The sequence below is a fragment of the Opisthocomus hoazin genome, chromosome 15 (assembly GCF_030867145.1).
Source record: "Opisthocomus hoazin isolate bOpiHoa1 chromosome 15, bOpiHoa1.hap1, whole genome shotgun sequence".
Taxonomy (NCBI): Eukaryota; Metazoa; Chordata; class Aves; order Opisthocomiformes; family Opisthocomidae; genus Opisthocomus; species Opisthocomus hoazin.
In genome coordinates, this window is record NC_134428.1 from 11585494 (window position 1) to 11611198 (window position 25705).

General features: G+C 40.7%; 1 protein-coding gene across 23 annotated transcripts in view; it reads right to left on the minus strand.

The window, feature by feature from the left end:
- RBFOX1 (RNA binding fox-1 homolog 1) overlaps positions 1-25705 on the minus strand; it is a 1166109-nt gene that overhangs the window by 868076 nt on the left and 272328 nt on the right. The window contains exon 1 of one of the 23 annotated variants that reach the window (XM_075435939.1): positions 20562-20803. The exons of the other annotated variants lie outside the window; for them this stretch is intronic. The gene's annotated coding sequence lies outside the window, so the exon portion shown is untranslated. Of the gene's footprint in view, positions 1-20561; positions 20804-25705 lie in introns of those variants that run through there. 23 annotated transcript variants of the gene reach the window in all.

Here is a 25705-nt window from a genome sequence, read left to right on the forward strand (position 1 = left end):
AAACAAACAGAGTTGAAAAAAGTCAAGCTTTTAAACAGAACCGTCTGCAGTTCTGAAAGATTCAGCAACTTTCAAAGCTGCTTTCACAGATAAACACGAGTTCAGAAAAACTGCTTAGCATTTATTTAGATACATATCATTTTTGACCACCTTGAAAAGACACGTTGATACTTCTGGAGCATGAGTGTAGGTGCACCCTCACAATCTGCATCTATTTGTCATTTAGCCTATAGAAATCAGCAATTTCACTCCTTTCAACTCCGACATGAGTCATTCGGTTCTGTAACTAAATAAAGTAGGATATAATGTACCATGCAACAGAGCAGAGTCAAGAAAATGACTCTGTGTGCTTTCATTTGCTTCAACATCACTACTGAAGCAAATGCAAGCACATTATCACTGCGGAACAGAGTTTGTACGCAGTGCTACGCCAGGCTTCACAACCGCCATTACCAGTGACTAATTCAGAAACAACATTCTAAGTAGCTGAAGGTCTTACAGTTAAACGATCATTTTTAAGAGTGAAATTTCATTCTTACACACCACTCGTACACCTTTATCAGCGCGGAACAGCAGTGTCATCCAATGGTTTGACAGGTTAAACCACATTGTATATTCTTTCAGAGATCTCCAGAGAGACTCCTAAGCCTCATTTCTTATTTCTAAGTCTGGAGCTAGAATTTGAATGAACATGAGCCAGAGCATCTGCCTGTACAGCAGATTACTAACACTCAGTTTGGAGTTTGTAACAGCAACAAATGATTGGAGGAGGATTGAGATACTCTAGTGTTAGAGTAAGAAATGTCACAACTATCTTTGAATAGCTACAATAAATTCAGTATCAGAAAATAATTTAGCAGGTTTAGAAAAAAGTTTGCTTGCAGCTCGCAATGCTCCGATTAGCTACAAACATTTCAGATATTACCACGCCACCGTATTTTATTCACAAATCAATGCTCAGATAACGCCAACTATCAAACAGGGAACCATACAGCAATGACCAAAGAAAATTCAAGCATGGCTGCATTAGATCAGTGTCCCAGGCAGCTCATCTGATAACGGAGAACATCTTTTTCAGAAGCAGTTCCAGATTTAGCACCATTTTCTGCTTCCTATTTCAATATCGAGAACTAGAAGTGGGCAGCCAAGCAGGAGTAAGTAGCGCGGTACACAGGTGACCAACCCATTCTCCTGCATGGAGGGGACACACTTGAAAATCTACTGGTCCAAGGAGGTGGTTCTTGTAATTCATTTATGCCAAATGGTGACAGCAGAGAAGAGCAGAGGTGTACAAGCTAAGATACAGCTGGAAGATGTCTGGATACCTTGGCGTACACCTCCACTTGGAGTAATTATCAGTAATGATAAGTAGGACATCATCCATAAAGAATTAATGTGGCATTAAAGCATTAATATGGCTTTCCCCCTCACCCCTGAGTTAGCATGCAACAAGGTACCTTAGTATCTCAGAATTGCTTTAGAGATTTCAATCCTTATCCACATTTGCACCTTCTGAATGTGCAACCGGACAGGTAACGGAGTGCCTTGTGCTGGATGCTGAGGATGCCTCTGTCGGAATGATCCAAACTGTTCCATTCTGAGAGGCTGAGTTTGTACCATCCTCTTTTTCAGTGTCTCTTTTCCATTTGTAACTCCTTATGTCACATCTCAATATTTAAAACCTTCTAGACAGAATACCTGAGAATGAATATTCAGGAAAGCAGTAATACATTTTCTACCCAATTAATTCATAAGATAAGTGTATATGTGCCCTGTTTATTATTTTCACATTTTTCCCTGAAAAATGATAATGTATCTAATCATGCAAAAAGCTGGGTTCATCTTCCACAACCACAAATAAATACATTTTGTGCACGTACTCTCTTAAAGTCCCGGCTCACTATGTTATGCTGGAGACTTGCAGAAATTAGAAGGTAAGATATTTAAAAGTTCTTCTGAGTTAAGGAAGAGAGGGCTAAACGGGGAATCCAGAGTGTTACTGTAAACTTCACATCCTAAACATGAAACTTTTGTTTCTTCCCAAATGCCAAATAGGTATTTACTATAAAGGCAGCAATTTTTATCTACCTGCCTAATTGTTCTAGCTGCTGTTCACTTTCGAACAAATATTACAGTCAAGGATACACACATACGATGAACTAGCCTGGCCCGTGAAGAAAGAGACTCCAAGTTTTGCATGCAACTGATTTGTGTCGAGCACTGCAAAAATCCTATTATGTATTTTAAAAGAACTGTGTGTAATTTTCAACTGAATAGCCCCTTATGGTGTTTCAAATACTGTGGGATTAATAACTCTTAAGCCTTTACTAGAAAAAACTTGAGTGTCTTCAGGAAGAAATTGTTGCATACTGTCCTCGAAACCTGAATCCAACTGAAAATCTTCAGACCCCTTTTGACATTATGCCTCTGGATCAACTTTCTGCTTCTGCATCAAGAACATGACATACACGTGTAGTTTTGTTTTTTCTAAGTAGCATCAGTCACTCAAAACCATGTAAGTTAGAAAGTATAACAGGTACCTCAGCCACAGTTCTGCAGATGTGCAAAGGAATAAACTTACACATTTATGTAGTGCAGGTGGCACTCTGCATTTTGGAGCTGAACGGATCACTCTGCAGTCACTACTGCTATATGCAATTTAAGGTTACTGTTATCAGTCAGCCCGATTGCTCTAACTAAACCCAGTCGATCTATTTCAGCGTAAAAGCAACACGAGAGAAAACAAAAGTAATGTTAAATATTCCCTTCTGGTTTTTTGCTCATTTCCTGATGCTCCCTTTTCCACTACTGTGTTTGATTACAAGCATTTACCTTCATAAAAGGAACTCACGGATTTGAAAAAATACCATCCGCACTGCAGTTCCACCTACACATCCCAGTTACAGAGCAGATCTCTGCAGAGCCCCTTACCTGCATAGCCAATGGGGCAGCTATTGAACAGCATACGAAGAATGAGAAGAGTGGAAAAGCAAAGGTCCTGACCCAACCACATCACTAAACAACAGCAACGTGCAGACCTGATCAATCTCACTTAACTGTAGCTTTGCTAACTTCTAGCGGTCACAAAGTAAGTGTTACATATTCCACAGTTCTGGACTGTAAAGTCGCACACACACAATGACTGATGACATTTTTTGTCACAGTATTTATGCTTTAGAGTACCATAGCAAGCCACAATTGCTATTTATCTTCACTCCACCTTCTTAGAGCACCCGCTGGGGAGCAGACTGATCCGCTATTTGATTCCCCAAGTGACAACCTTTCCTGCAGTCTGAATCAGTGGGAGCTGCCATCACCAAGTGACTCAACTGACTAATTTAGAAGTACTTACCTGTATCACAGTTCTGGACTAAGCCCTAATAAATGCATAGACAGACTTCTTCCAGTATCCAGACTGCTCAACGTGCTCTCCACACTGTGATCCAGGCATGTTCTGTGACTGCAAAAATACAGACTCTACCTGACCAACATGCTAAAGTAGAAAAAAGAATTTTTTCCCCACACAATGGAAGTAGCTGATGTCCTGTGGGTTTTTTCATTGCATCTAGAACCCTAGCCATAAATGCAGATCTCTTCTGCACCTTATCTCATTTAATCTACTGTTTCCAACCACTGCAGTTTGAGCAAATCCCTCAAGCAAATGGATAATAAATGGTTTTCTCAAAACCATTTACAGGAAGAGTGTTAATACTATATATTTAAGCCTCATTTAAAACACTCCAATGTAAACAAGACTACTTATTCTACCAGACGGCAACAGAATGCTATCTTGCCTGCTTTAACAAAGTTCATTCTGGATGTGCAAGCACAAAGAGCTAGCTGCAATCCTATTGATAACAAACTGAAAGGTCTTAAGAATTATTATTACTCTTCAGAGAAGAGGATATGTGGACCAAAGTAAGTGGTGTTCCCAAGTTACTATAAGCACGAATTAAAGATAAGACAATGCCCAGCTCGACGCAGAGAAAGCCTACGGATCTGATACCACTTGTCCCTTTTTAAAGTCTTTAAGTTTATCCAAAGGAAGGGCAAGTTTCTGTCACCTGTCCTTATTCCCACTTAGGCAGAATTATGAAAAAACCCAAGATCATTCTCTCCAAAGATCCAATACTGATTTAGCTTAGGGTAGCTGCAGCTATACCTACAACCGTGGACCAGATCTTCAGGAAGCAACAAATTGTGGAAACACCAAAACAGAGTGGTTTGATGCATTAAATATAAGCATAGTAGCATTTGCACAAAAACAAGACTAGCCTGATAGCAAATTAAGTGGAACTACATACCAATGAAGTGTTAGTTCTTTGTATATACTTATTCAGTGTCAAGCTGGTAGGCTTAGTCTTATTGTAACATACCTATGACATAAGGGAAAAAAAAGAATATTGTAAGTGGATAATGAATGGGAGGACACATTAGACTGCTTATCCCTCCCATGAGATTACCACTCCCAGACATTTAAAAATGACACTTTAAATGGCTCAGTGTTGTACTGCTATGCCACTTAGTCCAATTGAGCACTTGATGTTTAGCATACAAAATTCGCAGAGCAACCTCCTCTCTATTTTTGCTTATTGCTTTCTTGCTTTATGTAAAACATTGAGTAAGTGCTCTTCTGCTGATGGACTCAGTGCTACAACACTACTGATCTGAAGTTAACTCAATATAAAATTCATAAAATATATCCATTTTCTTATCAACAGGTAATTCCACAGGCATGATAGATGTTTCAAGACATCACTACTTGATCATGAAATTCCAGCCAGCTGCTAAATGGAAATAAGCCTGTTTCTTTTCCTACAAAGACACTCATGGGCAGACTGTTTACTTCAAAGAAACACATAATTGTGATTAATATAGTCAGATCTTTTGCGTAGTGTTCCTGTGGGCAATTGAATCTCTGGGACAGGATGATCGGTTGCTGCTCAGTTGGGGATAGGTATCTCCATCACAAGCATCCTTGCAATGGCATCTTCAAGCGGATCAGGTGAGACTGCCTGAGCTGTTGTTTTGCTGAATTCTTACAATCCAGCTGGCCTGTGGCCCAACAAGAATATTCCAGCATTTGAATGACCCATTGCTATTAGTTATCTTAAACTATGTACAAAACACCCCCCCACTACTGTAACTGACCTGTATGACCATTCCTGCATCTGCAAGAACAATTTCTAGTGGCTGTTTAAAAGTATCTGTGTACAGCATGGTAAATTCTACAGCACAAATCCCACATCGAGGTTTCTGAGACTGCCGCATGCTCTGTCCAGGGAACTAATCAACACATCTTAAGCACGTAGTGCCTATTAACTGGTCTGTAAGCACAGTAGGAGCTCCACGGGACTGTCCAAATTCCTCACCCAAGTTCTTCCAACAAACAGTGAAGGCTTGCTGTGAAGGTAGCTGTGGGGGTTCAGTTATCTTGCCCCAGTGGTCTCCAGTCCAGACATTATTGTCTCCAGCCAGCCTCTGTCTCCTCTGTGTGGAGAAAAGCTGGGGGATTCCTGGACCACTCAGGGAAATGAGACGAAGTGTGTGCAGACAGGCACAGCTCTAACACCCAATTGCACCACAACTGTAAGTATATGGCAAAGATGAACTTCATCCTTCTGCCACAATTATACCTTGAATCCCAAAGATCTTAGCACACCTTTTCCTAGATTAAAAGAACAATTACTAAACACAACTTCAAAGAGAACTACCAGGGTTATTATGCAACAAAATGAATTTTTTCTTATTGAATGCACAAAATGGCTAGCAAGCCTTCCGTGGCTCTCAGACACTCTTCATATTATTTTCCTATTTGAGCTGGCATTATTCATTTATCTCCTATTCAGCATAACGACTTAACATTCAGTCACTTGGAAATTAAGTGTTGTGATGAAAACTGCAAGGCTTAAAACATCAAGCTAAGATCTTACTACAAGTTTACTGTTTTCATATCTTTGAGCTATACTTAATGCTCCCATTTTAGGCTGTAACAGTCTGCGAAGACTTTTCTTTTTCTGAGTTTATGTGCTCTACATTTTGGAGTTGAATATTTTTCTTGTTAGGCTTGTTCTGCCTTTATCTCTTTATTTAAGTGATCATTTTATTATTACTCTACTTAAAAAAGTTGGTAGAGTTTTATTTTAATTAACTTCAGTACAGAATGTCAGGACAAGCAGAACAGGCAGTAGCTCCTGCCATTCAGAATGGTTGAGAAAACAAGTTTGTTGGGTTTGGGTTGTTTTCTGACTTTTTGGGGGGTTTTTGTGGTTTTGTTTTTGGTTTTTTTTCCAAATGTGTATCATGCACTCTTTTTGACATAGCTTAACAAAAATTCTGGCACCTCTAAAAATATCAGTCACAGAAGAGTAAATCTGAATATATCTCAGTCCAGTCTAGAAGAGTATCACTGCATACAGGAGGCTGAGCTGACCACTTTTCATCCAGCTGCCTTATGACTTATTAGCTGTATTTGTCCCTATCTGAATAACACTAAGATTTATTCTGCAGACAAATGTCAGCATTTTCCTCTCATATGGTTTTTAGCCTATTATTCTACAGAATAAATTAAATGAAACAACACCCGCTTGTCTTCAGGCAGTCACAATCACCTCTAATTCTATAAATATCCTCTGCACAATAACTCATGGCGTATATAAAAGCAATGACAAGGTCACTTACTATGAACAATTCATGATCGGTTACCCTGGCAACAGAAATGTGTGGCAACAAGGGAAAAAGGCACAGTAAAAATTATAGGATGTTTCCATTATGTAAGCGACTCCAGTGATTTCTGCAGAAGGGTTTACCTAAAAAGTCTCCGACTCCAGATGTTTCTCACTTTCTCGAGTTTTGCACCAACAGGAACTTCGCTTGTTTCAGTCGAGTTACTGTAAATTTATACTAGCACAAGTGAAAAGAAAACCAAACATGTGACCGATAAGGAATTTAATTCAGTTTTAAACAATGTTGTCTCAAAATATAGCATGATCCATCTCTATAGGCGAGTGTCTTCTTCAAGAGTTAGAATTCCTAGTTAGCATTCACTGTTAGTTACGAGTCATATATAGTTCACTCTCAATTACTATTCACTGCTTTATTATCTATCGATTAAAAAAATCAGTCACCAATTTTCATGTCACACTGGTTTTCCAAGTTTTCAAAACGACTTGTGCAATTAATGTATTACTCCAGGACTTAAAAATTTTACTTTCTAACTAAGGGTTCAGAAGAAGCAAACATTTTCTGGAAAGCCCATGGTTTCAGAATGTCTTTGCCACTCTGCATCAATCTCTAAAGCTGACGTGAGCTCCCACAGCACAGGCTTTGTAATAAGAGTAGGTAGTCAGGGCTTCACCAATTAAAACTCAATCCTGACAAGTACTTAACCAGCAACAACCATGCCTCTTCTGAATTCTATAATCAAAACAGATTACACAGTAGTTACGCATGCATCTTACTGTATCAGAATGCGAATGGCGGTCTTAGGAATGCATAATTGCTCCAAGAAGAAAAACAAATGACAAGACAACCACAGTCCACTCGCATCCTCCACTGCAAACGGCAATGTTTCTGAGGTACCCCAGAAATGAGAAAAAGCAATAAAGTAGTAGAACCACAGTCAGAATCCACAGATGAGTCACTGTTACTGTGCTGTAAAAAGCCCTCTTCTCTATTTGAGAAAAGGTAGCTATGAGTCCATCACTAGCATATATAAAAACGACAGACCTTGCAAATGGGGAATAGTTTTCAGCCTCTATCAATCAGCATCTCTTTGTGGTGCCCCTCTGCAGTGGCCTCCAAGACAGCTATCATATCAAATGCATACTGCTGAAGGAGGAGTAGGTATCCCTTGCAGTGGCAGGCCTACAGATGCCGTAGGCTGTACGCCTTCCCAAACTGGTATACTCTGCCTTGGCCAAGCTTAACTTGAAACTTACAGTGAAGAAATAACTGATCTGCTGATAGCAAGCAGAAAAAAATGCTCTGTGGTATGATCCAGTTTGAACTTACGTGAAATAAGGATCTTAATTTCTCAAAGCACCTAATATTGCCATAAAGAGGCATAAGGACGATTTGATCTTGTTAAGTAAGAAAGCAAGGGATTCTTAAGACATTCAGCGTTCTGCAGCTTTTTTGCTTCTCATGTCATAAGTATAGCTTTGGGAAACAGACTGATGAAAAACCTGATGGATACACTAGGGTTTCATTTCAACAGGTGATTGCAGCATGGTTTCATGAACATTTCATCCCTACTGATGGTTTTGTAGCCATTGCTATGGACGGACCATTCACAGGAAACACAAACTCACCCCAATTCCATTCTGAATAGTGGCCCACAATGGAAACAGGCTGATTGCCAGAAAGAGGATACCAAGCCCCTTAATAGCTCAAAAGCAAATACCTTAACGGCTACCTCGTGGCTATTGTAGAAAATTGCAATCACTGAGTGAAAGCGGAAAGTACAAAGGAGCTTTGAGAAGTCTGGACGCTACAGAGAATGAGTGACAATTGAGCAGAGTATTAATATTGCAGTAAACTTCACAGGAAGCGAGACACTTAGAGTTTTATACGCAGTAAGTCACTACTACTTCTTATTTTGAGGCAAATATCTGCTTAGTTGAAGACTTCCAGTGCTGCAGAAAAATGGTTTTGAACGTACAGAGAACATTATGTTTGTTGAAGACTATAGACGTCTCTACCTTCCCAAAGTAAACAATGAAACTGTCTTGAAATTAGCATTGCTAGTTAGCATCAGATTCAATGTCCCAGTGTACCAAGTTTGCGTGGCAAGGTTTTGGTAGCAGGGGGGCTGCCAGGGCGGCTTCTGTGGGAAGCTGCTGGAAGCTTCCTCCATGTCCGACAGAGCCAGTGCCATTCAGCTCCAAGACAGACCTGCTGCTGGCCAAGACCATGCCCATCAGTGATGGTGGTAGCAACTCTGTGGTAACATATTTAAGAAAAGGGGAAAAAACCCCTGCATAATGGCAATTGCAATGGGAGAAAGGAGTGAGAATATGTGAGAGCAACATCTCTGCAGACCCCACAGTCAGTGCAAAATAAGGGGCAGGAGGTGCTCCAGGGACCAGAGCAGAGGGTCCCTTGAAGCCATGGAACAGATGATGGTGAGACAGGCAGTCCCTGCAGTCATGGAGGCCCACGGGGGAGCAGATCCCCACTCACAGCCCAGGGAGGACCCCACACCGGAGCAGGTGGATGCCCAAAGGAGGCTGTGACCCCATGTGGAGCCTGTGCTGGAGCAGGCTCCTGGCAGGACCTGTGGCCCCGTGGAGAGAGAAGCCCACGCCCGAGCAGGTTTGCTGGCAGGACTTCTGACCCCATGGGGGACCCACACGGGAGCAGCCTGTTCCTGAAGGACTGCACCCCATGGAAGGGACCCCACACTGGAGCAGAAGCAGTGTGAGCAGGAAGGCGCAGCAGAGACAACATGTGATGAACTGACCGCAACCCCCATTCCCTGCTCCCCTGCGCCGCTCAGGGGGTGAGGAGGTAGAGAATTCAAGAGTAAAGTTAAGCCTGGAAGAAGGGAGGCGTGGGGGAAGGTGTTTTAGGATTTAGTTTTTATTTTTCATTACTCTGATTTGATTAGCAATAAATTGAACTAATTTCCCCAAGTTGCGTCTGTTTTGCCCATGCCAGTAATTGCTGAGTGATCTCCCCATCCTTAACTTGACCCACAAGTTCTTCATCGTATTTTTCTCTCCCACGTCCAGCTGAGGAGGGGAGTGATGGAGCAGCTTGGTGGGCACCTGGCGTCCAGCCAGGGTCAACCCACCACACCCAGTATCTTCTGATAAGAATTTCCTGCTTTTCTATAAATGTAGACTATTTCCAGCCTTTCAATCTTCTTCCCGAAGGCCTGTAATTCAAGCTGAGGTTTGCAAATCAAGCCAGCGTTAATCCTTTCCATACAACACTGCAAATCCCAGAGATTACAGAAATTTATTCTGTTACCTTATTTGTGGAGTCCAATACTGAAATGTGACTTAGCAAACAAATGGCACAAAGAAGGATTCTGCCTCTATTCCTTCTCAATGGCTTCTCAGCAATTTTAAAGATGCCATTAAAGTAATGTGTTTCTAATTGCTGTCCTCCAAATTTGATCCGAGATCTACAAACTGTGTAGTAGAAGAGCTCTCTGTAAAGGGTGAATTTATGGAAGGATGTCCAAAGAAAAGGAAGAACTGACAAAGCAAAAATGCCAAGAGAGAAAATGGCTACATAGGCATAGGTTAAGCTATTTTAGGTCCTAGAGCACACGAGATAAAACCAAGACAACACGAAATACCCATAGCAAGAGGAAACCACAGCTTTCACTACTCTGAAATGAAATTCAACTGAAATCAAAGTTGTTATTACAGGCAGAAATAGCATAATCAATCACACCTTGCAGAAAGAAAACCATATCAAACCAAAAATTGACTTCAGTTTTTCTTCCTGCTTGTTTAACTTGGACTGATTAGACTAATATTCAGAAAAAGGAAAAACATAGAAATTGTTACTTCAAATCCAAAACAAATGTTGAATGAATTACTATTACTGTGGCATTAAACCATTAAATCACACTAGTAAAGCCACACCTGTTAAACAGAAGTAGTGTTAATTAAATTATAAAAGCATGCATAATGAGATGCAGCAAAAAAAGTAGAACTACTTGGGATGAAACTCTTATATGAGTGCATATTCTCAGTGTTTCCTTTTTTAAAGTACATGGAAATTTAAACTGAAGAGCCACATCAGAACTAAAAAGAAGCAATTCTGATAATTTCCTAAATACTACTCAACTTGCAAATAGATGCTGTGCGATAGAACTTCCTCCACGATTTCCAGACAGAGAGAGAGGTTTTACTGCTTAAAGTCAGAGTAAAACAATGAGAACTGAAAAAGAAAAGTAAAAGCAAAGGCAATAACCAAACCCCTAAACATCCATTAACCATCTGAGCTATTCTGTTATTCTCAAAATTGTTCTGAAGTTTGTTGCTCAGAGCTTATACAACCAATAACCTTGGCCAAATTAAGAATGCTAGGAGATTAAATGAAACTTTTCAACAGCAAATTTTCCCGCCTTGTTCAGCAGAACATTCCTGACCGTCATAATTAACAAGATCAACAAAATTATTTACGCTCTTCATAAAGTGTGAAATTGCCCTAGCCTCTGTAATTTAAGTGCAATGTGGATCCCTTGTATTTCAGACAGAAGAGACATAGATACGAAACAAGAACAGTCTAAAAATTCTACTATAATCTCCTGCAAAGTCGGCATCTAGAAGGAAGAAAAAACTCCTTTAAAAAAGTATTTATTAAATTATTTCTAGTCAATTTCATGACTAGAAAAGAACTGACTCTTTATTCTCAAACTCCTGTGCTCGAAAGACCACAATTATTAGTTCTACGTATTTCAATTAGCAAGGTTTTCTAACTCTCTGCAACTTGTGTCAGAGATGCCATGCTTTCACATCATAAAGGGAACTCCTCAAAATAAGCTTGTTTTTCCATTGCCAGAAGACGAAAGAAAAGGGAGGATAGCCCTCAGATTGGCCGCTAACCTCATCTTTTTTTCTCTGTCTTGTTCTCCCAAAATGCTCCACTGACAGTATACAATTGCAAGGACTTGATGTCTAGACCATGTCTGCCCTTTTGAGTATCCATATCAATAACAAAGAGCAAGCCCACAAAACATGTACATTCCCTTCCACCTCTTTCACCAATATGAAGAGCACAAAATTTAAATAATCAAAAAATGTATCAGACCAGATCAGTCATATCATTATGTTTATCAAAACGTAGCTTGGGTCTTCAGCTGTGGAAGGAGATGGAAGCTTCATCTCCCCCTACTTAAGGATTTTTTTAATCATCTAGTGGTTCATCAAATATCTCTAAATCCAAATTCTCTCCCAGTCTTTTCAAACTATTTAATACTAGATACAAGTTATTCAGATACTATAAATTGCATTTTGTCAGAAAAGGAAAAAAAAAAAGAATGAAACAAACACAAGTTTTCAATTATTTACTACCCTGGAAGCATAACCTAATATATATTTTACTCCATATCTATTTTTTCTTCTATTAAGCAATGTTTCTGAAATAAACCAACATCAAATTGAACCCAGAGTATTACAGTCAACAAACAAAATCAGTATCCTCTCTCTGTTTTTGCAACCATTTCAAATGTCAGTCCTGGCTTCATAATTAATAGTGAGTTCTACAAAACAAGCCAGGTTCAGTCTTGCTGTTCTCTTACGTATCAGTGCACATAGTCATAAAGACACATTATAAATATAGCCCTCAAAATTTTGAAGCATGCAAGGAACATCTAAATCTTTCTTCTTTAGTCTTTAAAATATTGAGGAAATATTTTCCATAGACTTTTCTTTGTCATGCTAATAAGCCATCCTGGCCAATAGGTTCTCGCAATGCGAGTTATTCTCAGCATTACAGCAGACTTCACACTGATAACAAGCCACACCGAAAACATATCACAAAACACACAATCATCCATCACTACAAGTTATCCAATTGTAACTACAGGGGGTATTTTTAAGCAGGCAGAATGTAATTGCCTACTTGGAATTCTGCCAAGACACTGGAGCTAATTATTTTTAGGGATGAATTTAGTGCTTGCATGAAAGCTGATGGATCAATAGCAAAAGAAGATGAAGTCTGTTTATTCACAGACTAGGTATGGTGCTAGCTGTGGTGATGCAAAGTTCCCTGCTGTGCCCCAACAATATACCGCCTTCCGAAAGCTGAAGGGGGATACGCATTAGCGTGAGACTGTTCGACAACCTCCGCTTTGAACAGAAACTACCAGCAGCGAGCATGAACACGTGTACCTATCTGTCCAGACTCAAAATAGTGACCCAACTACAGTCTTTTGGCCAGACAGTACGGTCTTCTCTCACCAGAATTCACACTGGTGACTCACATTCTTAACATGCGTAATATATCAAAAGAATACTGCATTTAAACACATCTAAAGTACTCGTGTAGTACTAAAGGAGAGTGCTAACAATATTATGTCATCTTGACTAAACTAGCCTGTATTGTATTACTGATCAAGATGTAAAAGCAGTTTCTAAGATTTCTCTGCTGGCTGTTAAACATTTTAAAAGACCAAGTACCAGAAGGAAAAACTCATCCTACTCTCAGCTGCATAACATTATGGCCTAAAAATATACAACCTGCATGGGATACACCTATTTCTTCTTTCATCATTTACTGACTGTTCCACAACAGTCACATTGATATTAGGAAGCAAAGCCAAAAATTAACTCTCCCTGCTAGCAAAAAAAATGCCTGGCTTAACACCAGTGTCACACCACCACCATCTTTCATGATCACTTTGCTGCCACGCAACGTATTTTTCGAGAAGATAAGGATTCCTCCCCTATACCTCCAGTACAAAACAGTGAAACGAAAAGGACAAAGACACTTAGTCACCCATATATCTATATTAAAAAACCCACAGGTTACGTGGCACATACATACACACCCCCATCCCTGTCAGACATTGGATGCATAGTCAGCACAGGTCAGATAAAAATAAAAGCAACATTGCAGATGTCGAAAGTACTCTTTTTTTGTTTTAGACATAGATAGAGAAGGATTTTTATTTTCAAAAAAAAATTTTCACTGTTTTAAACAAAATACATTATACAACATATTGTAAGTAAAATCTTTTCAAATAAAAATGTTCTCTGAATTAATATTGCAAGTTCTAGAAAAATAGTCAGAATGGCTTTTTTCCTGTTGTGGAAATAACATGAACAGAAAGACCTTCAAAACCAAACCAAAGAGAAAACATTAAATAACAAAAGCTAAATATCATGCTAAGTTTGCATGTTTTGCTCCAAAATGCAATGTTACAATTCCACTATATTAGAACTAAGAAGAGAACCTAGGAAGTGACACTGAATAAAATAAAACTGACTGTACAAAGCAGAACCACATGGACAACAAACACTGTGATTAACAAGGTTTAAATTCAGTATCTTTACGGTCACTGCACAGACCTCAACTGCTCAAAGACAAAGCATAAATAAGTGACACCATTCTTCCTCCACTACAAAGAAAATCAGCAAGATGGAACCACGAAACAAATTTTGCAAGTGGCTAATGTAACTAGACAGCAGCCGACAATTAACAGTTATGATTCCTGCCTGGGATGGGATCTCTTGATGGAAATTAGAGGCAATATAGCCCAACATATTACTTACATAGCATGTCGCTCCTGCGGCTTGTGCCCAAGATTCACGCCTGCCATGCAGGGGTCAGGGATCTAGTTCTAGATCCTTCAAAAACAACTGAGCTACTTGTCAGCTACTCCACCTACATGAGGGAGTTGGTAATATTTGCTTGCTTTTTAATAGTGTTGTGAAAATCATATTTTGTCACTAGTTAAAGAGAGAATTTAGGGGCTCCTTCCGGAGTTCTTCCTCTCTCCAGCAGAGACACAGCATGGACAGAAAACCAGCAAAGCCCTCCATCCTCACTATTTCTGGGTTTGGGACAATGTGCTGCCACGTTTTCAGGCAATCACCAACAAACCGGTGCCCTCTGGTTTTCATTTGCTCACCATTCAGCTGTCACCCTTTCTCCTGTACCACTGTCTTCGCGTTGACAAGGCACGGCACCAGCACCAAGTCAGAAACAGCAATGGACCTAACCTGGATTTAACTTGGTATCCATTTCTTACTCGATTAAAGAGAATTAATCAGGCAAGGGTGGAAGAGCTGGTGGTGTGCTCTCTGTCCTCGTATTTTCCTCGACAGCCCCTTACTCTGGTGCTAACACTTTTTACCAGGGCAGACTATCTGCTATCACAATACTGAAAACACCACAATATCTACACAGTGCTGGATAATTACAAAAAGTAATTATCCAGTTTTGAATTTCGGTAGTAAAAGGGGGGGGGGGGGGGGGGGGGGGAAATCACTTGTCTTCATCCCACAAAACAATCCAACGTGCCCACTGCAGAATCTGTCTGGGGTTTTCTTTAATATTTTATTTCTGATTTGTTTTACAGTTGGCAGTCACAAATTAATCAGTCAGTTATGTGACTGTGTACCCAGATATAGACCCATTTCTTTACATTTATTCTTTGATGCAAGATACTTTGCCTACAATTTCAGTTACATACTATTCTACGATCATGCCACTGTGAAATCTGTGTCCAAGTTTTCCATCCAGTTACTTTTGATTCTTAAAAATCTAAAATCTGGTTTCCTTTACATAAGCACTGAGAAAAGGGAATTGCAAGCTCTCGTTCCACAGAATCATATACTGTAGTAATCTTTAACCACTAAATGGAGCCTGAGACCTAGTCCAGATGAACATGCAAGAGAGAAAACTCCTCACTGCTGACAGTTTATTTGGTAAGCAGCACTCCCCTGCCCGGCTACCGAAAGCTGGACAGACACCCAATACAGGTGACTATCACAGAAGAAACCCAAGCTAAGGACACAGATGAAGGCTTGACATGATACTTCATAGCCAAAGAAACCGTGTGTCCGCACCATGGAGAGCAATAGGAGTGTCCTGGGGAGCTCTTCCTAAGCTCTGCCTTAGGAACAGGCTGAGAAGAAAGCACACCACAGGGAAGAGAAGCTGAGAACACAGCCCAGCTGTGTAATGCTCCATAGATGCCACCAAAGAGTGTAGAGGAACCTGACGAATCTGCTGTAATTGTTGAAGAGCTACACAAATTATGCCGGGAAGCTCAATTTCTGAATCAGAAGAATACAGGCCAGATTTAACCCCTATAAACTCTTGTCTCTCCTTCTGAGCTGCAGCTTCGAGAATCTTTAACATAAGCCTGAGTAACCACAGCTAATCAAGATTCGTTCACAGCTTTTCTGTTACATTTCTTAATTTGTTCCCAATTATCAAAACATAATAGACAGGTTGTCTGTGTATTGCAGCCTCACACCGACATTCAAACCGTGCCCATGTTTCCACTAGCAACTGCTAACCAGCCTGTACTATCCAGAAGTTTTTAAAACAGGTCAAGACACAGTGATGATATTCTCAACAAATTTTTTTTTTTCTTCTCATAAAAGACTTCGTCCAGCACTGCTGAAGTTAACAGGCAATGGAAGCACAATCAAGATGAATATGCATCTCTAAGACTAGTAGAAACGTAAGAGAAGTCTGGAAGAATGAAAACAAGAACTCACAGATGTTCCATTCAGTTCACTTTGCAAAGCCACAATTTACATTTCCCTTCTAAAGAAAACATCTGTGGCAAAGGTTCAAATCTCCTTCTTTCTTTTGATCTGAATTCACCCTTCTTTTCTTAAATGTCCTTTATACAGACCAAACAATACAGGTTTTTTCCTTAGAGCTAATAATGACACGCTGCAAAGTCAAAACAAAATTCTTCAGCAATACTGCATCATTAGAAGTAATTTATACAACTGCTACAGATGACTTAGTCAAAAAGGAATTACAAAACGTTGAAAACCATGAACATCTATTAAGGAGTACACAGCACTTCTGTGTCTTCACAGAATCACAGAATGGTAGGGGTTGGAAGGGACCTCTGTGGGTCATCTAGTCCAACCCCCCCTGCCGAAGCAGGGTCACCCACAGCAGGCTGCACAGGACCGCGTCCAGGCGGGTCTTGAATATCTCCAGAGAAGGACACTCTACAACCTCCCTGGGCAGCCTGTTCCAGGGCTCCATCACCCTCAGAGGGAAGAAGTTCTTCCTCATGTTCAGACAGAACTTCCTCTGCTTCAGTTTGTGCCCATTGCCCCTCGTCCTGTCGCTGGGCACCACTGAAAACAGTCTGGCCCCATCCTCCTGACACCCACCCTTCAGATATTTATACACATATATTAGGTCCCCCAATCACCAAGGCCCTTTTGAGACGCTGCATTGTGTGTCACCTGCTCTGAAGAGGACCTGCTGCTTGCCTGTGGGCAGCATCAGCAGCAGAGCCCTCTGTCTCTCCAGCCCACACTTTCCCACCCTTTACGCATAACTAGCCAACTTTTGGCCGCTACTTTAACAGCTGCCTTTGTCGTGCTCCTTTTTTGGCTCCCTTCCTACCACATCAGTCAAGGTGGGCAGCTCAGCATTCTAGACTGAGCTCAAAGCCTCAGACTGCCACCCCCTACTTCCCTATCCTAGGATATGGCAAGGAAACATGAGTTATCAAACAGGAACTCTACCCGTAGCTCATATCTGGCCAGCCTATAAAAGTGTAGTAGCTCAGCCTACAGCACGGAAGGTATACAACAGTCTATACTTTTACCCCATATCTACCTCCGCTAAGATCTGCCCTGAAAGTCAAATCATAATTACCTCTGAAAGAGGATGGAAGTTGATAAGTGCGCAGTAAGCGGTAAGTGGTCGGAAGAAAGCAGCCTCGCAAAGGAAGGAGCCAAGTGATCCCAAAGGCCAGCTCAGCCCAACTAACGTTTGCTGGCTCGCTTTCCAGGACCCCAAGCCCTGGCCAGGTGAGCTCACAAGCACCAGGCAGGTGCCACACCTCTGCGCCTTTGTGACACGGGGCCGCACGGCAACGCATCCCCTCGGGGACACTTGGCCACCACAGCCCAGCCACCTTCCCACGATTCCCCATGCGCTGCTGGCAAAGGGCTGTTCGTCCGACGGCAGAACTCCCAACTCTTCCCTGAGCCGCACCAGCCAGGTGCCGCAAGCGTGCCTGTTCCCAGCTTTGGCTGGCACTTCTACTCAGTTAACTCCTTCATTCAGGACAGACTGGAGAAAAAAAATTAAGCACACGCAGTCATAGCATGCACACTGTCATTTACAACCTTCATATATACTAGTACAAGTGAGATTAAGAAACATAAAATGTAATGGGGCTCCTTCCTTTTCCAATCTCTTAGCAACAAGGGTTTATAATGATACAGTATTTCTACATATAGATAATAGACAAATATATATGCATATTTCTCTTAAAACGTATGTTATGTATTTGTCTACTGAATTCCCTTTCTGAACATACACAGAGATACTACTACAGCCTCACATTCTCTGATCCACATTTTTTTTCCCCCAGTGACAGTGGCTAAGGATTCGTTGAGGCTTTCCAAAGTCCATTGCCCCCTAAAACCCAATTGCACATCAGTCTAGTGGGCAGAGCACTCATCCAGTCACTAAGAAATCCAGGCTGAACTCCCTTCTCTACCCAAGAGAAAAAAAAAAAAAAATAATTCTACCTATATCCCTTCAGGAGACAGCTCCTAGCTATGTGTTGTACACTATTCTGGATGAAAATATTTCTTGCAGTGTTCTGCTTGGCTAGAAAAGAAAGAAAGATCTGATTAAAATTCATTGTGAAAGACAAGACAGGTAAAGCAGAAAATGCTACTGCCTCAACAGGCATCAGAGTACCATGCTCTGGTTTCCATCTTTTATTTTGACTAAAATCATCAGCTACTACACAGATTTATCCTGAGAACAGGGACCAAAACTCTTGTCTGTCCTATAAGGCAGCTGAGTTAAGCTAAGTCTTATTTTTTAAAGTAAAAACTGGAAGCCTGAGACTAAGATGCTTAGACTGTGTCTCTATCACAGTTCAAGGACCTAAATCTTTTATACATGTTTTTCCAAGAGTATCAGTCTTAGGTCTGCATGAAACACTAGGATTGTCACTGGAAGAACTCAGGTCTAAATCCAACTAGGGGGGAACAAAAAAAGAGAAAAGAAAAAAGAAAATGAAGACAAGTTCCACCTATGACAATTTTATAATTAAAATAAACTCCAGACTTACCTGAAAAGGAAACACACAGGTTAATCGCACTGTATTTTTAACTGAGTGTACGACAGTAGATGCTACATGCTGTAGCATAGAAAACACAGATATTAATCCTAAACTTGTTTAAAAAGAGAAGGCGTCTGGATCCTTTGCTAGCAAGACTCCAATCAAAGGTTTGCAGAAAAAACGTTTCAAACAAAAGATAAAAATGTAGAGTATAATATGCCCCAGTTATTTTGCATGCTTCAACACCAAATTTCCCCTCACCTGAACATCTACTGTTCAGAGTGAATTTGCCAACTAAACGCCTGTTTTGGGGAGCTCCAGCATACGGCATTTGCTACTAAGGCAACAAATACTGTGGGGATTATGTATAGTTCATAATCATTTATGGCAGAAATTTGGAGAATCAACTCCCCTCAAGAACTAAATTGTCCTTCATAAGTAAACACAGGGGGAAATTGTTATAATTCTATACCCACTGCATAACGAACAATCTTTTTTATTCCACCCATCAAATTATTGTGTATTTCAGGGCACTCTTTTCAACTCTAAAATTATAGTTAAATGCCGTCCAAGTGGTGAAAAGTGATCCTTAAATCAACTGTGCTTATGAAACCTACATTATTTAGACAATGAGCCTATTACCATACGGCGCTGATACATTTCTGATTTTGATATATGTTAGCTAGAGAAAGTACTTCAAAGCAAACATGAGAAAAAAAAAAATCATAAAAGCAAAAAGCACTCTGCTAGGAGATTTGGTTCTGAACTGACTTGACCAACAATCATCAGGTCCTGTACCCCAACAATTACATACATTTATCTGTCATCTCCAAACTGATTTTCCTTAAAATATTTAAAACTTCTTGCTTTCTATTTTTGCAGTTGCATGACACAAATATTTTATTCTAAAGAAAATATCAGGTTTTATGATTAATTCTCTGAAATTCTATTAATGTCATCTCTATCAAGTAAATGCTTGTATAAAAAAAAGCACAACCAAACAACTGTCCTTCAGATCTATCTCTTGATAGCTTATAAGATATGCTTCCTCACAGAGTTACTCTAATTTAATGCAAGCTTAACAGGAAAATTGGGTAGAAGATACTTCTGTAGATATTTACCAATTTTTTAATTACATAGGCTTCTTCTGGGTCTTTGAAAGTACATTATTAGCATTTAAAGATTAAAACACACTATTTAATTGTGATTTCTCTACTGTTTGTTAGGCTGTTGGTCTGGAATGCAATCTTTTCTACACTAAGCAGCTCCTCACAGATGTTAACCTGCAACACTCAACTTGTAAATAAGTAATGTACTTAAACCAAAACACAAATAGCATCAGAACGTCTCCTGCAACATCACTTCTTCGCAATCTCACTTACTTTCTAACACAACCCACTGTAACTGGGCTTGTGCAGAGGGAGTTGAGGTTTTTCTGCAAGAATCATTAAAACCCTGAAAAGCTTACAACATCAAATTATACATCAACTTAATGCAAAAACATCAAATACAAATTGATAAAATACAATATATGTACTCAACCTGTATCCAAATTACAGCAAGATCCTTGATGCACGTTTTATTTCATTTTGAAAGTATTGCATGGAGATTTGTAAACTCTAAAGTAGCATGCTTCTAATCCGGTATTATTTTTATCTCTAGTTTTCCTTGATATAAACAACCAACAAAACACAAATGCACTTACGCTCAGAGAACCTGACTCCTCACATTACACTGCCCTACCTTCCTGAACTCTGACAGAGGCACACAGATAAAACGCACACGAATTCATGCCCATACTCACTCAGCTGTTCCTGAAGTTCACCGTTCTAGGCTGGGGAACCCAGGTGACGTCCTGACTCAGTGAAGCACCTTAGTACCCCATCCAACCCTAAACCAGGGTTCTCAGATGTCTTCACCACATGTGAAGTTACTGCAAAAATAAGCTGTTACTTCCAAGACATATCATTGAAGAAAATCAAAGTTTCCACGTTTAAAAGCATGCTTTTATTGTGCCTTGCTGCTGCTCTTGGCAGACGCACGCTGGAGCAGAAGCAGCGCTGACACATAACGTTTTCAGCTACAGACCACCGAACTGCCTCTTCAGATGGCGTTTGCCAGTGCAGCTTCACCAGCCTGTGAGGAACTACAGGCAGTTTCACACCAGTTGAGAGGCAGAACGTTGGAAGGTCAACCTTCTGCCAGTCTCCTCTTCCACTAGTGTCCAGAAAAGAGGGGGTCTGGCCCTACATTCCACTTGCCAAGTCCACCCTTCAAAGTAAACAAAACTCTTCAGACATCCTCCTTTCGCACTGACCCTCTCTGTTCCTAGGTACAAAACATTACTTAGGCTGTGCAAATGCAATGCTCAGCTTCCATTTCTGTGACGTAGACATGTCAGGATCAGTCCACGCTCTTACGACGACTCTGTGATTGCAACTAGAGAAGCTATAGAGGAGGTCGTACGAGAGACAGCCGAGCCAGACTACCTTACCTCCTGTTCTCCTCAGGCCTAAAATGAGCAGTATCTTCAGTTTTAAACATTTTATATACACCAAGCTAAGTCAATAGGGAAGATAACTGAAGTCGCAGTATATTTCTCACACTTCTGAAGAGATTTTATATTTTAAAAAACTGCAAAATTATGTTCTAAATGCTATCTAATCTAAAACATAACACTATTAGTTTATCATTATCAGGGTGGTTAATGACCTGGCATTCTCAAAAACCTTAACCATGTATTCAGCAAATAATTAGGAAAAAAGTTAAATTCATTTACAGTCTCCCCCAAGCCCCACACTTCTTACTTTTACCACTCTTGCCTACAATGCCTGCGTAAGGCTGTTGATCATTTCTATCCCAAGAAGCAGCAACCTAAAAACGGCTCTTCTTATGAGTGACAGTGTTCCAAAAACCTTAGTGAAATCACGCTAAATTTTTTGAGCTTTATGTGGTATCCGTTTGCCAAGCCTACTGCTAGAACGAGTAGCACAGGAGCTGACTGTTGAGCCCTGGAAAGCAAGTACTGCAGCCGTTTTAGTTTCCACACTGTTCATCTTTCCAAAATCCAAGGCTACATTTTTCTTCTTACACAAATCATTTTTTGAAGAAGTGATCATTCAACTGCATTTGGCAGCATTCAGTTTCCAAACACAATTTTTTTTTCAAGCTCTGCATAAGGAAAAAAAAGTAAGCGTGAACATGGGAAAAAAGTGTGAACATATATATGTATGTACCTGTGTCCGTATATTTATAACTGCCTCTCACTTCAAACACCAGCAGAATTAGATTTTTGACTTGAAACCAAAGCAAGACATAGCTGTGACCAGGACATCCCTGCTTCTTTCAGTCACTGAAAATGCTCTAAAATTCAGTGAAATGAGACACATGGGGGAGGGGGTAAAGCTTACTTCCAAACTATCTTTAAAATAGCTTTTTCATATGAAAGCTCTTACAAGAAAAACCTAGCACAAAATTTCTCATAGATCTGTAGAAGAAATGAGGTACTCTATTTATCTGAGACAGAGTGCCCAGCACAGAAGGGTTCCTGTGAGACAGATTAAAATACCGGTCCACGCCAACTAGCCCAGACCTTACTTCATCTTTGTGAGAAAGTAGATAGGTACAAACATCAAAACTTATTTTAAAACATTTAAATCTTCCAAAGAGGAAAACACTAAGCCTTGTAATGACTTTTTTTTTTGCTCCTTCTTTAAAGAACAAAACATCTGAATCTATACTTAATTCTTATTTTCAGCTGAATGTTAAAAGCCTTGAAACCACCCTTCCACATAGCCTGAATGATCATCAGTCCAGGACACACGCGCCACAGTACCGCAAACAGGTCAGCATGTTTTTATCTCTGCTCATCACCAGTAAAACAGGTAAAAAAAAAAAAAAAAAAAAAAAATCTCAAACATACCGTAACACTCTAACTACATCCTCCAGGGGGAGAGAAGAAAATATGTCAGTTGAGATTTTTCTAACTATTTCTGATGTTTTCACCCAAAGATCCACTCTGCTCCAAGCCCCTTCCTTTCTGTAACATCCAATTCCTGTTTTGCCCAGAAAACAGAAATTCTAATGGATATTTTTATATCCAAGAGGCTGACAAAAAATTTTTAACAACAGAAGGCAGCACACAAGATGTGTGTTACATTCAGTGCGCTGTAACTGATGGGATGAATTTCAGAGGGCTTGAAAAAGACGACTTCTACCGGGAAAACAAGCACCTCTTATTGCTACTCATTACAAAGACGAAAGAAAAAAAGGTTGTTGCAGACAAATCCCAAATGAAAATCAAAATGACACAGCATACCCAATGAAATGGGATGATAATAGTGAAAATTTTAAGGCTCTTCCAGGAATTTTTTCTCATGCCTTTTACACAGTCCAGCAGTTTGATGCACCAATCAAATATGCCCTTTCTGCCATTACTGTAATATAAATAACATTTTCCTTCAATTCCAAAACATATTTCCATGAAAACAACAAAAGGAGAATGTACAGCACAAAGGCTAGTATTAAATATTTAACTTCCTACCTTAACAACCTTTCTTTTTTCCTGTTTCTTGCTTCTGCTTGAGGATAAATAGTAAGGCCAAGCCATGAGGCAAAGCTAGTATCAGTCCTTATATATTATTCATTCATTTCAGATGTACCAATTCCACCTCCCTCTCTAAAGCCAGATATGTCACTTCATAATAAAGTTCTTTCAGATCAGAAATCTAGAATTATTACCTTGTTAAGAAACAAGGACTCAGCAGTACATACTGTAAAATCCAAGTATAAGAGGACCTTTGAATCTGATTTTCATAAGGTAAATGAGAAATGAATACATTATTAATTTTAAACTGTCTTTATAGACAAAAAATGATTTTCATAGAATCACAGAATCATAGAATAGTTTAGGTTGGAACCTTTTAAGTTCATCCAGTCCAACCCCCTTGCAATCAGCAGAGCCATCTTCGACCAGATAAGGTTGCTCAGAGCCTCGTCCAACCTGACCTTGAACGTTTCCAGGGATGGGGCATTCACCACCTCCCTGGGCAACGTGGTCCAGTGTTCATCACTCTCATTGTAAAACGTTTCTTCCTTACATCCAGTCTAAATCTGCCCTCCTTTAGTTTAAAACCATTACCCTTTGTCTATTGCTACAGGCCCTGGTAACAAGCCTGTCCCCATCTTTCTTACAAGCTGCCTTTAAGTACCGAAAGGCTGCGCTAAGGTCTCCCCAGAGCCTTCTCTTCTCCAGGCTGAACAACCCCAACTCTCTCAGCTCCCCTGGACCCACTCCACAAGGTCCACGTCCATCCTGTGTTGAGGGCTCCAGAGCTGGACGCAGGACCCCAGGTGGGGTCTTACCAGAGCAGAGCAGAGGGGCAGAATCCCCTCGAGCTGCTGGCCACACTGCTGGGGATGCAGCCTGGGATACAATTTTTCTGATAACAAATTAACCATTATTAAACACTTCTTAGAAGTGCTTGTAATTCTTCTTAAAGAAAAAAAACCCACCTAATTTCTTTCCTTCCAATGGGTTACACAGGATATAAACCCTTGCTTCAAACACCTAAGTCAGCTCCTTGTCACACATAGTTACAACTGCAATAGATATCTGCAAATTACCACCTTCTGAAACAAGCCTCCTTTAGCTGCACACATTTATCAGGAAAAAAGAAATTAGTGACACTTTCAGCACCTCTACACAGAAAAGGTTGCTAGAGATTTACCGAAAACAATGCTGAAGATCACCCCTAGCAATATTACCAGTAAGCCTCGTTTTGCTCTTAAAATATTATGAACACTTCAACTTCGGTTCAGCAGGACTGCCTTTCAAATCACTACCTGACCTTCACAGGCTTCACCAGAATTACCTGACAACAGAATTCCAAAGTTGTTGCTTCTATTGGATGAAACTGAAAATGAAATACTTTAACACCTAATTTGAAAGTACATTCAAAAGAGAAACCTGAACAAAATCAGAATCATAGAATAACAGAACGGTTTGGGCTGGAAGGGACCTCACAGATCATTTCATTCCAACTCCCCTGCCATGGGCAGGGACCCCTTCCAGCAGACCAGGGTGCTCCAAGCCCCATCCAACCTGGCCTTGAACACTGCCAGGGAGGGGGCAGCCACAGCTTCTCTGGGCAGCCCATTCCAATGCCTCACAACTCAGAGTAAAGAATTTCTTCCTTATATCTAATCTAAAGCTACCCTCTTTTAGTTTAATGCCCTTACCCCTCATTCTATCACTCCATGCCCTTGCAAAAAGTCCTTCTCCAGCTCTCCCACAGGCTCCTTCAGGTACTGAAAGGCCACACTAAGGTCTCCCCACAGCCTTCTCTTCTCCAGGCTGAACAGCCCCAGCTCTCAGCCTTTCCTCACAGGAGAGGTACTCCAGCACGCGGATCATTTTTGTGGCCTCCTCTGAACCTGCTCCAACAGGTCCAGGTCTGCCCTGTGCTGAGGGCTCCAGAGCTGGATGCAGGACTCCCGGGGCGGGGGGGGGGTCTCACCAGAGCAGAGTAGAGGGGTAGAATCCCCTCCCTCAACCTGCTGGCCACGTTGCTGGGGATGCAGCCCAGGATGCGGTTGGCCTTCTGGGCTGTGAGTGCACACTGTTGGTGCACATTGAGCTTCTCATCAAGTAGCACCCCCAAGTCCTTTCTCCTCAGGGCTGCTCTCAATCCATTCTCTGCCCAGCCTGTATTTGTGCTTGGGATTGCCCCAACCCAGGTGCAGGACCTTACACTTGCCCTTGGTGAACTTCATGAGGTTTGCACAGGCCCACCTTTCAAGCCTGTCAAGGTCCATCTGGATGGCACCCCTTCCCTCCAGCGTGTCAACCATATCACACAGCCCAGTACTGTTGGCAAATTAGCTGAGGGTGCACTCAATCCCACTGTTCATGTCACCAAGAAAGATGTTAAACAGCACCAGTCCAAG